Source organism: Cynocephalus volans, chromosome 17 (assembly GCF_027409185.1).
Source record: "Cynocephalus volans isolate mCynVol1 chromosome 17, mCynVol1.pri, whole genome shotgun sequence".
NCBI classification, from domain to species: Eukaryota; Metazoa; Chordata; class Mammalia; order Dermoptera; family Cynocephalidae; genus Cynocephalus; species Cynocephalus volans.
In genome coordinates, this window is record NC_084476.1 from 7,841,840 (window position 1) to 7,855,882 (window position 14,043).

A 14,043-nucleotide genomic window follows, 5' to 3' on the forward strand; every position below is an offset into this window, starting at 1 on the left:
ACATGTCGATGAAGACATGTTCAGCAAGTCTTTCTGCAAAATTCTGACTCAAAGTTAGAAGATAGAACATCTACATCTAGAGTTGCAGTGGAATACTGTGCCACCTTCAGAAGCAGTTGGAGGTTATAGGAGAATGTTGTAGAGAAGAGGTGAGTTCAATCTTTCGTAATTTCTTTACTTGATTTCTACAAAAAGCAAATATGAGACAGCAAGGTCCTGGGAATTGAGTTGAATTGCATATATTAATACAGCAATTGCTGTCTGAGGGCAACTCAATGCCAGGGTCAGCGTGTGCACTTAGGGACACTGGGTCCTCTACTTTAGGAGCTGTAGGCAAGACTAAATTCTCAATACCCAGGCTATAGATGTGACATGCTCTTTCTTTTCTCAATCAAATCACAGCTTAGGCTGCTCTAGAGATGGTGAATTATGGGTGTCCAACAGAAATAGAAGGTGACCCACCTATGTAACTATAAGTTTTCTAGTAGCCAAACTAAATAAAACAAAAGGAACCAAGTCAAAATGATTTCAACTGACAAAATGTTTTAACATTTCAACATGTTTATACACAGATGATACAAACCTTTCCAAAAATCCTAAGAAGAAGGTTTAGAGTTGCAATGGACACACACACACAACATCTGAGAAAGTGAAATTACAGGAGGCAGACTGGCAAAGGTTTTCTCATGTAACCACCTCATTGGCAGTCCTGTTATTATTATTATTTTTAAAATTAAACCTCCCTGGCTTTCATCCCTTTTTTCGTTCAGTCAACACAAACTTACATTATTTTCAAGCCAGGCCCTGGGCTTCTGCCCCTGGGCAGCTGCCATCCCAGGGGGAGGCTGGGGCACTGAGGCTTGAGTTACACACACACAACACGCTGCCAGGAGAACGTAATCAGGCGCGCCGCCTCACCTGGAGGACGGGAAAGGCTGCACTGAGGAGAAGACATGAACACTGAGACACAACGGACAAATAAAAGTTCCCAAGGATTTCAGACTGTGCCCGTCCATACGACCCTTTTGTATTCCTTTATGTGTGCAGGTCTCCCACTCACCCTGCTGGTGGTCAATGAATGACCAGCTCATACTGCACTCTGCCCCCTAAAACCAGCTGACCCCAACAGGAACTGCGGCCCTCCCAAACAAGCTAATACTTCCTTAACATGACCACTCAATTCTCTTCTTTGTGAATAACTGAGAAAAAAAACAGCACCAACAATTAGACTGTTTAAATAAAAATGATCTAAGTCTCTTCTGAAATTTGCTTGCTGAAATGAGTCCTGATAAATCAAACTCCTACCTTGCTTCACTGAGAACTGTTAGCCAGACAGAGAAGTGTCTTGTTTTTCTTCCTGGATTTTAAGTTCCCATGACAGGAAGAAGCATGGGCTCCCAACCCAGACCAGGGAGAAGGGATGACAGAGAGGGTTTTGTAAAGGGCCTGAATGGAGCTCAGGGGTGAGCCAGCTTCACATATGAGGGAAGCAAAAGTAGCTGAGCAAGGCTAAGAGTAAAGCCAAAATTTAAGTAAGCTCTGAAGACCATGAGCTTATCCTCCTTGTTGGTTCTGAGGACCCCAGGGAGCCTCCGAAGGGTAGTAAGCAGGGCAGAGCCATAATCACATCTACGCTTTAGAATAATTTCACTGTGCAGAAAGGATGGAGAGAAACAAGAGTAAGAGTCCAACTGAGGTCAGAGACCATGAATCTGTGGAGGCCCCTCTAAAAGGTGGTGAGATATTTTTCTAACAATGTAGAGCAATCAAGTTGTGGACAGGGGTGGTGAACAATAGGCTGATCCCACCCTGGCATTTGGCTGGGGGAAAAGAAAGGATAACAAGGTCCTAAAGTTGAGGACAAAGAAATCATAAGGCAAAGCCTTACGGTGGTCCCTTCCCTTTCAAGGGGAAGGAAATGAGGCTGGGGGTGGCAACTGAGAGAAAACAGAGGGGTCAAGGCACTGCAGGTATAAAGGGTTAAGGAGCAAGCATGTGAGAGCTAGGGAGTGGAAGGCGTGACACATGGCATTGTGTGCCACCATGCCACACCCTCCAGGCTGAGCTGAAGACATGCTCTGAAGGGAGGCAGACTATGAACCTCTCCTTAGATAAGCCTATATGCCCCATATCTGGGCACCAATGAAGAAATGTCACCACGACATGTGCTGGGGCTGACATATGGACCTCGGGGACAACCAATGTTAACTCTGGGGAACACAGCCACAAGAAGCAGAGCTTTGGGTTGTTACCAAAATCCACTAGTCATGCGTACATCACTTCCAGTCACACACAAGGCATTCAGACTGCTGCTCGTGGGGATCAGGCTACTGAGGCGCACACTGGTATTCTAGTCACAGCTGAGGCAGTGAAGGTAGGAAGTCAGCTTACTTAGTAGAGTAAGAAACAGGAGAGCAGAGTGGTTAAGAGCGCAGGCCTGGGCCGGCCCCGTGGCACACTCGGGAGAGTGCAGCACTTGGGAGCGCAGCGGCGCTCCTGCCGCGGGTTTGGATCCTATATAGGAATGGCCGGTGTGCTCACTGGCTCAGCACGGTGCAGGCGACACCACGCCAAGGGTTGCAATCCCCTTACCGGTCACAAAAAGACACACACAAAAAAAAAAAAAAAAAAAAAAAAAGCGCAGGCCCTGCACATCTGAATATCCTGGGTTCAAATTCCAACTCTGCTACTTACTGGCTGTGTGACCTCAGATAAGTCACCTAAGCTCTCTGAGCCTCAGTCTCTTCATCTGTTAAGACAGGAATAACAACGTCTAACCTTAGGGCTCTTTGAGGAATTAATGAGACAATACACAGAACGCAAACAGCACACACAGTAAGCACTCAAATGTTTGATGTTACAATATTACTATTATATTAAAATTATACGGGATTATCCCAATATCAAAGGTGGCATATATTGTATCACAGTGGCTGCCACATCTGGCAAGAATCCAGACTCTGGTAAGTAAAACTGGAACATATGGGGACCTGGGGCTGCCAGTGAACCCCAGGCTCTCCTGGAAGCAGCTCTGTCACATGCACATGATGAGTAAGGATGCTGAGCAGGGGATGAACCAACTCTGGGGAGAAGCTTCACCAGCATTATGCAATGGGCAGCAACACAGCAGGTCACAGCCTGGAATCCCAAGCCTCCTTCTGCTTTTCTCCCAAAGATTTCCCTAGAGTCAAGTAAGAAAGCTGGTGGCTTGCTGCTCACTGGACCAGGGGGCTGGCATCCCACGGGAGTGAAGGCTCACCAAGGCTGGGCTAGCTATTTCTGACCCCACCATGAGAAGCAGCAAATATGGTAAAAGAATGAGCATGGGGAGAGGAAAAATGTACCAGATAGGAGCCTGCATTCCGGTCCTGCACCTGCATAACTCCGTGTGCCTGCCCCTGGCCTGCCTCTTCCTTCTCAAGGCACCCCTGTCCCCATATGGAGGAAAATTTCTCTATGGTGGATTAGGATTGTTTCATAGCAATGGTACATAACCAGAGTGAACACCAGAATGGCCTGCAGAGCTTTACTGCAGTACAGATACCAGGCTGCCCCCATTCTAAAAAGATTTTGAAAATCTTCCAGGGAGTGGAGGAGACGGACTGGGCACAGGGGAGGGATATCCCACCCACCTGCTCTAGGAGCTCCTAAAGGCTGACCTCTTGTGGATTCTCCTTTCTCTCACTTACTCTCAGGAGAATGACCATGACCCTGGATTTTGGTAAGGACTTTTTACTGAGAACAGAACAGGAGCGCAGTGAGGCAGGAAGTTCCACAACCCTTGCAAATGCTTGACAGGTCAACGCACTCTCTCTGACCCAGCAGCACAAGAGCCAATGAGCACCATCTACAGGAGATGCTGCCCCTTTCCTAGACTGTCACCTCTCTTGTTTAGGTCAACGAGGAAGCAGGCCAGCAAAGAGACAGATCAAACCCTCCAACCCCTAGCTGACTGCCCTGGATGGTCTTGGAATCATGACAATGACAAAAACAAAAGCATTGGTCATCACCATCTACTGAGTGATCACCATGTGCCAGGCACTGCCAGGCACCTCTTAACGCTTCATCTCACATTAACCTCTATGACGGAAGGGGCACTGTCTCACAGATGAAGGACTCAGGCCTGGAGAAGTTTAGTAAATTACCAAAGTCACACGGCTTTGTAAGTGGAGAAACCAATACCGAAACCCAAGTCTACCTCCCTCTAAGGACCAAGTTCTGAACACCTACACCTCACACTAAGAGAAAAGTAAGTCATAGCTTTATAATCCATCAGCAGTTCAGAGCAATATGACCATGCCTCAAAATGCTGGGCAATGCCCAGGAGCTGCTAGCAATCTGTGCTAAGGAGTTAATACTGTGATTTATGGGACACACAGAAGCAGAGGCCCATGACAACCACTTACAGGGTAAAAAATTTCCAAAACAATTCTTCCTTGTATGTAAGGAAAGCTTCAAGGCTTAAAAACATCCCTGCCTACCCATCATCCTTTTCTCCTGCCTCCTCCCTGCTGTCTTCACAGGGAATTTTGAGTCAAACACAAAAATTAAAGAAATAAGGATGGAGGCAGTGCCTGGATGGCATTAGCGTCACTCTGACTCACTGAATCTTAGTGTTTCCACACTTTGCTTAAGTTCTGGGCTCAAGCTCACTCTGCACAGGGACACGTGGTCATGCAGCCTGAAAGCCTGGCTGCACAGCCTCCCGCAGTCACCAGAAAGACACCAAAGAACCCCGGCCACACGCTGACCTAGGACCCCACTGGCCTTAAAGTGTCCATTCTGTGGAGTAGTTAGCTCACAGGGTGCCCCTGGCCTCCACTAAGAGGAGATCCCATTCGTCCATTTCACAGACAGTTTTGGAAGCAAGCATGGGAAAGGCTGCAAGCAATTCAAATCAACTATGCAGAGAATAAATTCTTTGATCTTCAAACTATTGAGGGTCATGTGAAAAAGTATTCAAAATACATTTCCAATATACATTCAAAACAATGACTCAAGAGATGTCAAAAGTTATGGAATTGAATGGTTAAGGGCTATGCATCTTGCTGTAAGCAAAATTATATCTTAAATGATAAATAAAAAGCATCAGAGGAGCAAAAAACGGCCCACAAGAGTGGACTAAACACCATTTGACACCAGGAAAGACCAGCTCTGTAAAAGACTTCTGCTGTCGAGTCTATTGAGTTCCCAGCTCCTTCTGCCCTTTGACTCTAGGACCCCATCAACAGCTCTGAGAGAGGAGGGGTGTATGAAGGACCACCCTGATCTCAGACTCTGCTCTCATCAGTCCCTCCTGTGTCTCTGCCAGCCTGCGGCGTGCAGCCGCAGTGCTGTGAGCTATATCAGTCAAACATCGCCTCCGAGGCAGCAGCTGAGCTGATGTGCATATCACCCCCTCCCACTGGCAGTCCACTGCACACAGTCACAATCAGCAGTGAGCTGGGCCAGGATGAAGGTCAGACTTCCAGTGCTTGATGACATAGGCTGGTCAATAGTAGGCAAATCCTTCTCAGTAAGAGAACCTGACCTTCCCTGAATACTGTAGAAATCTATCAAGAAGAGTTGGTTTCACAATGTCTTAAGACACACGGAAACCAAACGCATGCTAATTCCACTAGGCAGAAGAATGAAGCCCAAGCAGGCCCGGGAGGGCATGAGCCACAGATTGATAACCAGGCCTGCTGGGTGGCTGTGGGCTCCCCGAGGTACTTAGGTTCCCAATACTTTAAAGGCCTAACAAAAAACTGGCAATGTGTCCACGATAGGGCTGCTTTTCAGGCAGGTAATATGAGAGGCTTTTTTGCTTTTGTTTTTAGCTTATATGAACTCAGAGTGGTGTCACTGGTTAATCAATCATTTCATAATGCTGATCAGAAGCTGTTATTAGATTTTGGGGGGAATTCTGGATTCTCTGTTGAGAAAAAGTAATGAAGAGAGGTATTCGGTGATTAAAAGAATTTAAACTGTAACTCTGAGCTAAAGGGTTCAGATTCCTGTACCGGCCAACTGCCAAAAAAAAAAAAAAAAAAAAAAAGAAATTAAAAGTCACTGTATTAAACCAGCCTAATAAAATATATTCATTCTCTTCATAAATGTCTAGCAGTGATTTTAAATCCTGCTAGGGTCACAAACTCCTTTAAAAATTTGCTGAAAGCCACAGACCCTCTGCCCAGGTAAATGCACGCATGCACAAAATCTCACCTATAGTTTCTGGCACCCACAACCCTGTGTCAGGCATTCATCACAGATGCCACACAAAAGACATCTGAATTAAGGGGGCAGGACAGAATCCTTGGAGGATTTTTGCAGATGCCACTTCACCTCATGCCACAAAAAAGATGCAGAGGTGTTATAAGTGCTCCCGTCACAGCGCCTAAAGAGAAAGTGTTCTCTGCCTGCCGATTCTCCCATCTGTGCAGAAGACTGTTGACAGTGCTCTAATGGTGCAGTTTCACACTCTAGCACAGGAATGGAATGACAGGGGTGTCCTCTAGCTACACAGGGACAAAGGAAGGGTGACAATTTTCTGAGCGATCAGATCAAGAGATCTCATTTCTTTTGCCTCTTCTCTCCTATATCACAAGATACTGCTCAAGGGTGTCATTCCAATGAATAGTCTTCATCAGATGTGCAGACTGCAGGGCTGAGGGAAATCCAATGCCCATTCTTGATTAGGCTAAACCCAGTTCTAGAGTATTCCTCATGCACTACAGAGGCAAAAATCACAGCAAAATGTGCAGTTGGAAGGTTCTCCTCTTTCTCCTGACCTCCTTATCCCTAAAGCTTCTGAGCTGGAGTCTCCAAGCTTAACCTTATAATAATCCTCACTGCCAACAGCTTCAGTGGCTCTGAGGCTGCCTTAGTATCTGCTTGGAAAGCAAAAACAGAGGTTGGACAAACCTATAATTGCAACCAGGCACTGAATCAAAGAAGTTAGGGAATAGAATACTTAACCTCCCAGGTGGAAATTTATAACCTACAGCTCTGCTAATAAGCTAAGAGTAACCCATGATAAAAACCAACTGGTTAGTTGAAGAAAAGTGCAGATTTTCACCTATACTTATAGTAATAGGTTAGGTAAAATATCAAAGTTGACATTCAGTAAATACTCAGAAGCAACACTATCTTACATCTATGTGAGCTTTATAGTTTTCAAAGTGCTCAAGTATAGAATGAACAGTTAGCAATCATTATCACTATATCACATGTATGGTCTTAAAAATGGTGTGTCTTAAATGTCTAGAACAGCCAGGGGGTGGCAAACTTTTTCTGTAAAGGACAGATAGCAAATGTTTGGCATTGTGGGCCAGAAGATCTCTGTAGCATCTACTCAATTCTGCTGTTACAATGCAAAAGCAGCTATAGATAAGATGTACGCAAATAAGCATGGCTGCGTTAGAATGAAACTTTATTTACCAAAATAGGTAGGGGTGAGATTTGGCCCATGGGCCATCGTTTGACAACCGCTGGTCTAAAATATCATTATACTGGGAAATTACAAGATGGAATCTCTGCTTCCTCCTTTCCCCAAAAAGAGGTTATATTTTCAGTTAGAAAAAAGTTAAATGACAATATCATACAGTATCCAAAAGCCACTCAATGGCTTATTTCTGCAACATCCACCACTGAACTTTCTCCACAATAAGTAGACAAGGGCAAATCTTTTAATGTCAGGTGGAGTTTTCGAGAGTGGCAAGTTACTGTGCATTCATCTCTGCGTTACGGATATGTGCAAAAGGAATGAGCTATCACATAGAACACCAGATAAATGCTCAATGGCCTCTTGAAGTAGTTGACTATCTTAGGCAAGCAAGAAGACCCCTGTGTAACAACAAAAACAAACAACTCAATTAAAAAATGAGCAAAGGACTTGAATTGACATTTTCCCAAAGAAGATATACAAATGGCCAATAAACATAGGAAAAGATGCTGAACGTGGCTAATCATTAGGAAAATGCAAATCAAAACCACAATGAAGTACCACTTCCCACCCACTAGGATGTCTACTATAAGAAAAGAAAAGAAATGTTAGCGAGGACGTGAAGAAACTGAAATCCATGTGCACTGCTGGTGGGAAGGTAAAATGGGGCAGCTACTACGGGGAATGGTATGGCAGTTTCTCAAAAAATTAAACACAGAATTATCATAGGATTCAGCAATTTCGCTTCTGGGCATATACCCAAAAGAATTCAAAGTAGGGACTTGAACAGGTATTTGTACACCCAGGTTCACAGCAGCATTATTCATAGTAACCCAAAGGCGAAAGAAATCCAAGTGTCGATCATCACCTGAACGGATAAACAAAATGTGGTATATGAGGGAACTTCAAAAAGTTCATGGAAAAATGGAATTAAAAGATAATATGAATATCATATACATATAATGCAATATTATTCAGTCTTAAAAAATAAGAAAATGCTGATATATGCTATAACATAGTGAACTTTAAGGACATTACGCTACATGAAATAAACCAGACACAAAAACACAAATACTGTATGGTTCCATTTATATGAGGGGCCTAGAGGAGTCAAGTTTTAGAGACAGAAAGTAGAATGGTGGCTGCCAGGAGCTGGGGAAAGGGGCATGAGGAGTCATTGTTTAATGGGTACAGAGCTTCAGTTTGGGAAGATAAAAAGTTCTGGAGATAGATGGTGGTGATGGGTGCACAACAGTGTGAATGTCCTTTTTTCCACTGAATTGTACACTTAAAAATGGTTAAAATGTCAATATTTTTTAAAAAGAAAAGAAAAAAATATCAGCAGAAATGTTCTTTGAGGTGTATTTCAGTGGAAGCAGTAGAAAAGAGAAAGCAAGAACACAGGGAGAGGACACAAACCACAGAGTTCGGTGCGTCGTTCGCTCTGCTCTCTCCCAGGAAGCAGTCCTATGAGGGGAGCCTCGCATCACAATTATGCTGCTGTGCTTCTACCTAAGTCATTGTGTAAGAGTAGTGAGATGATTTAAATTAATCTGGGCTGGCCAGTTAGCTCACTTGGTTAGGGCCTGGTGTTGGTACCATCAAGGTCAAGGGTTTGGATCCCCATACCTGCCAGCCACTCTCCCCCTGCGCTCTCCCAAAAGATTTAAATTAACCTAAAGAAGGGATTATTAAATCTGGGGTCCATGAATCCCATGAAATCGCATGAAAAATTTTATGTAGATAGTGGGGGCAGGGGGTTATACCTCTAACTAAATTCTCAAATAGATCTATCAGTATTATCCAAAGAAGGGATAAGAACCACAAGTCTAAGGGAAGCAAGAACGAAAAATAAGAATTAAATATATAAACATGAGTTGTAGCCACAATAAACACAATGATTATTTCTCTTCTTTTCTCACTAGTAGGTTTTTCATTAGGTCTGTTTACATGAACACACCCAAATAAAACATAGTCCTTTGGCATGAGTTGCTCTGAGTTAATGGACATCTTCAATTCTGGCCAAATAAGTCTTAAATAACCTCAATGGGTAAAGGAAAAAAAGAAGCAGACAGGCTTTCACTCACGTTCACATTGCCATTAGAGACTGTGAGAAACTCAGGCATCTCTAACACAGTGGTTCTCAATCTCTTGGTCTCAGGACCCCTTTACACTTTTAAGTTATTGAGGACCCCAAAGACTTTTTGTTTATGTGAGTTATATTTATGATTATTTACCACATTAGAAAGTGAAACAGAAATTTCAAAAATATTTAATAATTCATTTAAAAGTAACAAAAATAAAGCCATTACATGTTAACATAAATAACATTTTCTTGTAAAAACATAATTCTCCAAAAAAAATTAATGAGTGGAATCGTTTTCCATTTTTGTAAATCTCTTTAACGTATGGCTTAATAAAACACAGCTGGATTCTCATACTTGCTTCTGCATTCAATCTGTTTTCAGGGAGTGTTTTGGTTGGAACATATGAAGAAAATACATGGAGGCCTTTTCAGATAACTGAAGTATCTCCAGTGAATAGTCTTCTTTGATTCTAAATTAAAACTTGACAAGAGGTAGCTTCTAAGAATAAGTGAGGTGGGGAATTGAAAACTGTTATCAATGGACTTTTCACACTCTGTTACATTAACCACCACTGGTCCATCTTGCACTTGAATGGATTTTTTTACCCATGCATGACTGTGGAATACCATGTGTTGGTCAGGTGGAAGATACCGTTGCAGTAAGTTATGCAGATCTCCCAAGTACTGGAACACTTTATCATAAAATATTTTTCAAAATCACATTATTAACATCACTTCTGCTCTCCTCAGAAGTCTTTTAACAACTGGGAAACAGTCAAGCTCACAGTGGTGGATATAAGTTTTCCTAAATTCTAATTTTCACTTGAAAGCACAATTTTATCACTGGCAACAAATATTGTTAGTTGTTTCCTTGAAGTGACATGTTTACTTCATCCATTTTCAAAAGGTCTGCCAAAAACTAAGTATGAGTAACCGTAGTAGTCAGTCATTCTTTCAAATAAGAATGGTGTTCCATGAGAAAAGTGGTTAGTTCAGCTTGGGACTCAAACAATCCTATATGCGCTTTTTGTCAAGACCACGACCACTGTGCTGCACTCCACAGCAGAAGGGCTTCATGCGTATCTCCCATTTGGCCACACAGAACATTAAAAGACATGTATTCAAGGGTTGAGATTTAATAACATTAATAGTCTTTACTATTTCATCAAGGCCATTCTTAAGTGACATGAGCTTTTTTTCAGAGGAGGTGGCAGTAAAGAATGCAATGGCTCCCAGTACAGTTTGTTGCCACAGCCTTGAATCATGCAAAAGTGCCAGGTGTTTACCCACCATTGCTTTTGCATGATCAGTACAACTGTCAACAGTGAAAAGGCTAATAACATATTACTATGAGAATATTTTTGACCCTGATGACCCCTTTGAGAACTGTCACCCTAACAAATACCTCTTATGGCCACAGCTTCTTTCAGAATATGGCAGGAGCTCAGAATGAAGTCATTCCTCCATAAACCCTACAACTAGCCAATCAACATTTGTTTAAATGCTTCTGAAGCAAACATAAAAGCTAAGATTCTTTAGAATACTTCCTCTGACTTTTCCTCAGAAACACAAGGCCTAAAAAAGGATGATCAGAAGCAGAGATTGTTAATTAAATTTATGTTGTATATTCCCAAGCCAGTCCTATAAGGTAATGACACTGGAGAAAGAGAAGGAAACAGACTCAAGGGCAGCAACAGCCAGTAAACCTTGGCAGGCAAAACACAGTGGAACCAGAGCTAGGTGTGTCTGTGCAAGACTCAATTAAGCACCCTTTCAGAGGATGCAGTGCAGCAGTGAATCTAAATGACACAGGACCTAAGAGAAGCCACAACATGTGACAGAAGAGACAAAGACATGGCTTAAGAACAGTGGGCAGGTCCATCCTTAATGTTTTCCTTTATACTTTCCCCAGGTTCAGTCAAAAGGAATCCAGAGACAAAGAAGTAAACAAAATCCAAACAGAGACTCTCTGAAAGCTATATTTAACCCAAAGGAAATAAGAACAACTACAAACAGCATTTCGCTCACTTGCAATTACTCAGTCTGGGCTGCACCTAAACTAAAAATGCAATTCTCAAACTCAAGTCATTGTCAAGGCCATGCAATGAGTCAGTGGAATAACAAGCTTAAGAACAAGAACCAGAATGTCAGACTCCATCCAGCAAAATGCTTCCAAATCCAATAGGAGACATTACTGCCCATGGCCTTCAGATTCCCAGTTGCCTCTAGGATGGGCTAGATCTCAAGAAGGGCAAACTGAGAAGAACAGAGGTCAACCACATCGATCCTGGAACCAGAGTTGGCAGAGGGCTCACTCCAGTTCTCCTGTGCTGTCCCACAGGACATGGCCACACTGCAGTCACATCCAAGGTCGGCCTGCCAGCACAGAGTGCTATTCCTAAGACTTCTCTGCAGGGGAGACTTCAACCATGGGGCCATGGCCACCCTGACTTTGGGAGTGTCACAAGCATGACCATTTTTCAAAGTACAGAGCAAAATACGTATTTGCGGATTAGGTCAAAAAGCAATCCACTACTTAAATCAATTCAGTGAAAGAACATGAATCAAGAAGACAACCCCATGCTAATCTACTCTGTTACTTTTTCAAAGGCTTTGTAATATTTGCTGATGAGAAATGGGTGCTTTCTTAACAGACGTCATCTAAGCATGGGGAATGTGAGCCCTGGTTTGCCTGTGCAACTTCCTGCTTTTACATTTACTCTCCGCTGAAGAGGTCCTGTGCTGTCACCTGGTGGAAGAAAGGAGAAACTGCCTCATGTGCCCCAGGCCATGACAAAAGCATTCCTGTTCCATGAAGTTTCTCTGTATTATAGTTGCTGGGGGACAATGCAGACCCCACCTGGGCCTCAACTGCTGTGCTATCTACTTCAGGCAGAGCATTCTACTAAGACACTCAGCTAATAACTGACCTTGGGTGGAGGAAACGGTCACAGAGACAGTTAATCACCACAGTCACCCGCAAGCCCTGTAAAGCAGGGAGAAGAAAGTGCAGAGGCAGGCAGGCAGGCAGAGTGACCAGGAAGGGAAAAGGGAGTTGGTGAGGAAGGGCTAGAAAAATTCACAAAGGAGGCTGGATGGAGCCAGGAGGAAAAATACAGATGAAAGTCACCAACTGCAAAACATTGCCCTTGAGATTTTAAAATATTTTTAACCAAATAACTAGAAAAACTAATTCATAAATATTGAGGTGTATAACAATGAAAAGTTAAAAAGTCTCATCTCAATATATAAAAATAAGAAATCCTATTCATTCCTTCTGATGACGTGTAAGAAAGAAAAAAGAAAGAAAAAACCTATTTAATTACAAAAATAATAAGACCACCTTTTTATATAATGTTCATAGAAGGGCGAAGACAAGAATATCCTCAAACAATAATTATTCCTAGATGATGGGTTTTTCTGTTTGTGGCAGGGGCTTCATTAAAATTCTAATTTATATTTTTTGTGTGTGTTTCCTTTCCCTGTTTCCAAGAAGACAGGAGGGCTTTCCCTGTGCCCCCTGACTCCAGGAAAAGCTATGCAGCCAGGCTAAAAGCAAAGCTTTCTGCAGATAACGTTCCAGCTTAAACTCACTGAAAATAATTTATCATAAAGGGTATTCTAGAGGGAGAAAAAGGAGACCTAGTGCCTTTGAAGGAAAAGAGGAGAAACCAAAAGAGAGAAAGGCCATTTCCCAGGACTAGAAAAAAACAAAAGCTGTCATTGGCTGTACTCGAGAAGCCGGATGGGCCTTAGGAGACTGGACTGTGAGCAGTGCAAAAGGGCTATGAGCCTGGGCAAGACCCTCACACACAAAGCTGCCCAGAAGCAAGGGAGTTCTGTGAGCCTGGACAGCAGGAATCGTGACAATAACTATTCTGAGCCAAAACTGGGGAGTTCCTCCTGAATACTGTACTTTAAATAAGAACAAAGGAATCTTGCCTGACCCTGGTGTGAAGCCTCAAAGTCAGGTTTAATTCAATTAAAGAAATGAGGTGATATTAGTTGTATACCAAGTTTCTGAAATAAGATTTATAGCCACAACATGTTTTCCAAATTTTTAAAAATAAATCCATATTACTTTTATAATCAGAAAAAAGGTCAGCAACAAAACTTTATTAACAAAAACTTGTTTCTTTTCACTATTGGTAATGAATAGTCTGCCTTAAAAGAACATTAACATCAGTGCTGAATGTATGACTTCATGGATCCAAAGTCAGCTCCAACCTTTGAGAGAGCAGTGCTCCTTGAATCCTTGTGGTCTGGAATTCTCATTTGTGCTACAGCAGCCTGTGGTCATGGACATTATTCAAGTAAGCCCCAGAAACACACAAAACATTTTCTCTGTGGGTTCTTACTGACTTAGAAGGCATGGTTACAAATCAAGGAGATGCAAAAGGGTTATAATGACACAACCATTTAAGTATCAGACAGTTTTAAAAGTTCTTTCTGGCATCAGAGCCTCCTTTTAAATTAATACCGACACATCTATTTTGAAAATGTGTTAAATCAGCAGGAAGGAATGCTTTATACA

At 42.6% G+C, this 14,043-nt stretch overlaps 1 protein-coding gene across 2 annotated transcripts in view; it reads right to left on the reverse strand.

The window, feature by feature from the left end:
- Positions 1-14,043, reverse strand: part of GPR107 (G protein-coupled receptor 107) — a 71,341-nt gene that overhangs the window by 17,216 nt on the left and 40,082 nt on the right. The gene's annotated exons all lie outside the window — the stretch shown is intronic.